Source organism: Belonocnema kinseyi, chromosome 5 (assembly GCF_010883055.1).
Source record: "Belonocnema kinseyi isolate 2016_QV_RU_SX_M_011 chromosome 5, B_treatae_v1, whole genome shotgun sequence".
In the NCBI taxonomy this organism is placed as follows: domain Eukaryota; kingdom Metazoa; phylum Arthropoda; class Insecta; order Hymenoptera; family Cynipidae; genus Belonocnema; species Belonocnema kinseyi.
The window spans coordinates 33,448,998-33,453,274 of NC_046661.1; positions in this window are offsets into that span (position 1 = coordinate 33,448,998).

A 4,277-nucleotide genomic window follows, 5' to 3' on the forward strand; every position below is an offset into this window, starting at 1 on the left:
TTAAAATGGACCTTTTTTAGTAGAAATTTAATCTTTTTGGTTGAGAATGTATCATTTTTGGTCAGAAATGCAATTGTTTGGTTAAAATATGAACAGTACATCCTCTTGGGTTTAAAAGTCGATTATTTCACTAAGAGTTGAACTACTTTGTAAAAAAAAAATACTTTTTTTTTAACAAGGGTTTTTAATTATGGTTGCGAATTTAACTATTTGGTTCAAAGTTTAACTCTTTGATTGAAAACTCATATTTATTCGCTTAAGAAATTCAACTTTTTGTAGATAATTCGTCTTTTTGACTTTAAAATTAAATAATTTCGTTAAAAATTCATTTATTTTATTTGAAATTTGTCTTTTTTGTAGATCATTAATTTTCTTGGTCGAAAATTCATCTGATTGGTTGACAATTCAACAACTTTGTTGAAAATAAATTTTTTCCATTAAAAATTATTTATCTTTATCTGAAAATGTAACTATTATAGGCTTGATTAAAAATTAATCGTATATATTGGTTAAGTTTGAAAATCTTTTTTTTTTTTATAGAACATTAATCTTCTTGGTCAAAAATTCACCTTTTTCCTTGAAAATTTAACCATTTTTGTTGAAAATTCGTTTTTTTTCCTTGTTCAATTCAATTTTTTATCACAGCTTTTATCTGGAAATTCAACTATTCCATTTTTGGTTAAACTTTATCCTGTGTATTGTATTAGTTAAAACACCAATTATTTGTTAGAAAATTAATTTATTTTGTTGAAAAGTAAACTTTTAGATTGAAAATTGATTTATTTCACTTAAAATTAATTTTTGAAACTAAAAAATCATTTTCAATTTTCTTAGCAATCACAACAATTTTTGTTATTCTTTTTAAATATTTTACAATTCTCAAAAACTTTTTTTTAATCTCCAAAAATCTACATCGTGTTTCAAACTATTTCAAATAATTTCAAGTTTTAAATTAACTTTGAATATTATTCTAAATTAAAATTGTAGCGTTCAAACTTAAAATTTCGCTCATTACAATTTAAACAATTCAAGGCTTTCTATTTCAAACCACTCTGTTCAAATTTGTATAGTTTTTAATAATTGTTTAAAATGGCTTGTCCCAGATCTGAATTATATTTTTTTGTTTCAAAAAATCTCTTATACAATTCAGAAATACATACAATTGCTTTGAAAAATTTCCTGTTCCAATTCAAAATTCAGGATGAAATTAGAAAATTCAAAATTTTAAATCTGAAAATGATTTTTTTGAGGTGGAAATCTTTTGAATTTTGAACTTTTAAAACTAAAGCTTGACAAATTTTTAAATCAGAAATATTTCATTTAAACGCTCAATAACTGATACGTATATAATACAAACATTTAACACCCCTTAATTTTACAATTTTTTAAATTAAATTATTTTAAAATACGAAATTACCATTTTTAAATTTTTATGACTTTAACATTTTAGAGATTTCTGGTTAAAAAATACAAATTACGCTATTATTTTTAAGGTTCAAAATGATAATAATTCAAAAAAATTTCAGTTCGTAACATTAAAAATTGAACGATTAAATTAGTTTTTTAAAAAAAAATTTTTTTAAATAAAAATTATATTGTTTTTATTTTAAGTTATTCCATATTAATATTTTTGCATTGTTATTTAGATATAAAAATTTTAGTTTGCCAATTGAAAATGTTAGAAATTAACTTACTATCAAAATAATTGAATTTTCAACTAAAAAAAAAAGAGGATAACAAATTTCCAACAAAATACTTACATTTTCAACTAAAATGATAAATCTTTAACAAAAAATGTTTTAATTTTTAATTAAAAACTTTTTAACTCATTCAAAAAGATATTAATTTTACACAAGAGTTGATTTTTCAGTCCATAAGGATTTTTTTAAGCTGTTGAATTTCAAAGCCAAAAACATGATTTTTTACAAAACAGTGTAAACTTATTTTTAAACGAAATAGTTCAAGGACTTCTGGTTAAAAAAATATAAACTTACTTTCAATGCTTTGAATTGAAGGATAAATAAATAAATGTTTTAACATTAAAGACTGAATCATTTTGATCAATAAAAATGGATTAATTACAATTCATTTTTAATTGGAAACTTTTTAAATTAAAAATTAAATTCGTTTATTTTAAGTCGCTTTATATTATTAATTTTTACATTTTTATTTATAAATCCAAACTCAAAATTCTTATTTACGAATTGACAATTTTAAAAATCGAACGGTGTAACAAAACAGTTTCATTTTCAACTAAAAAAAAAAACGAAGTTTCAACCATATCCTTAAATTTTTAACGAAGGAGATGAATTTTCATTTAAAATTATGAATCTTCATAAAAAAAGGCTTACATTTTTTATTAAAAACTGTTGAACTCATGCAAACAAAAAAATTTTCACAAAACAGTTGAGTTTTCAGTTTTTTTAATTTTAGGAAAAAAATCAAATTAACACAATAAATCAATTTTCAACCCAAAAGATTACTTTTCAACAAAATAAATTAATTTTCTATCCAATAATTGGCGTTTTAACTAATAAAATTACAGGATGAACTTTCAACCAGAAATGGAATAGTACAATTTCCAGATAAAAACTGTGCTAAAAAATTGAATTGAACAAGAAAAAAAACGATTTTTCAACAAAATTGTTAAATTTTCAAGGGAAAAGGTCAACTTTTTACCAAGAAGATTAATGTTCTATAAAAAAAAAACGATTTTCCAACTTAACCAATTTAGACGATTAATTTTTAATCAATCATATAATAGTTACATTTTCAGATAAAGATAAATAATTTTTAACAGAAAAAATTAATTTTAAACAAAGTTGTTAAATTTTCAACCAATCAGATGAATTTTCGACCAAGAAAATTGATGATCTACAAAAAAAGACAAATCTGAAACAAAATACATGAATTTTTAAAGAAATTATTTAATTTTAAAGTAAAAAAGACGAATTATCTACAAAAAGTTGAATTTTTCAGGCAAAAAATATGAGTTTTTAATGAAAAAGTTAAACTTTCAACCAAATAGTTAAATTTTCAACCATAATTAAAAAACCTTGTTAAAAAAACGTATTTTTTTACAAAGTAGTTCAACTCTTAGTGAAATAATCGACTTTCAAACCCAAGAAGATGTACAGTTGATATTTTAACCAAACAATTGCATTTTTTACCAAAAATGATACATTTTCAACCAGAAAGATTAAACTTCTACTAAACAAGGTCAATTTCCAACAAAATACATGAACTTTCAACGAAATTGTTTAATTTTAAAAACAAAAAGAGTATTTCCACCCAAAAATTATGATTTTAATTTTTAACAATATAGTTGTGTTTACAACAGAACGACTTTACAACCAAAACATATTTATTGTTGATAATTCAACCGAAAAATGTAATTTTTAATCAAAAAGTATAAATTTTCCATAAAACAATTTAATTTCTACAAAGAAAGACGACCTTTTAACAAAACACATGATTTCTTAACCAAAAATGGTATTGATTGATTGTCAGTTTCAAAAATGTATTTTCAACGAAAGAGATGAACCTTCAAATAAAAAAAAATAAAAATTAAAAAAAAGTAGTTGAACTTTTAATAGAAAAGAGGACTTTTTTACAAAATAGTTACATTTTCAACAAAATAATTAACTTTTCAATCAAATAATTGAGTTCTTATCCAAACGAGATGAATTCCAAAATCGACGCGCGTCCGGCGAAAAAAGTCACTTCCCCTCTACCCACCGCTCCCCGTAGAAAGCACCCATCGATATAGTTTGTCAAGAGCCACTTGGAGCGCTGTAAGCAACTCTCGGCACACCTTCGAGGCGCACTGATGGTAAACTTAGTTTCGACAAGAACCATTTGGATTGAAAGTAAATTGCCAAGTTTTCTCGTAACTCTGAAAAGTCGGTTGCTTTAATAAATACCACAAATATAAGTCGATGATTAATTTATATTACGGTTTCATATATTTTCCACTAATTCTAAAATTATTAATTATAATTTTCATTCTATATATTGTCTATATATAGTTCTTTAATATTATTTATTTTTTATTTTTATTTTTGTGGTCTACAATCTCTACCGACTTTTTTTAGACTATTCGTCTAATCAAGTTCTCGTATGTATTTTCCAATTTCGGTTTTTAGATGTTAAGACGACAGTTCCAATCAAGATTACGTTTCGCATTGGCAAACAAAATTAGACGAACAGAATTTCACTGGCACATTCATAAAATATATTTTAAAATAAACTTTAAATCATTATAATTGATACAGCTG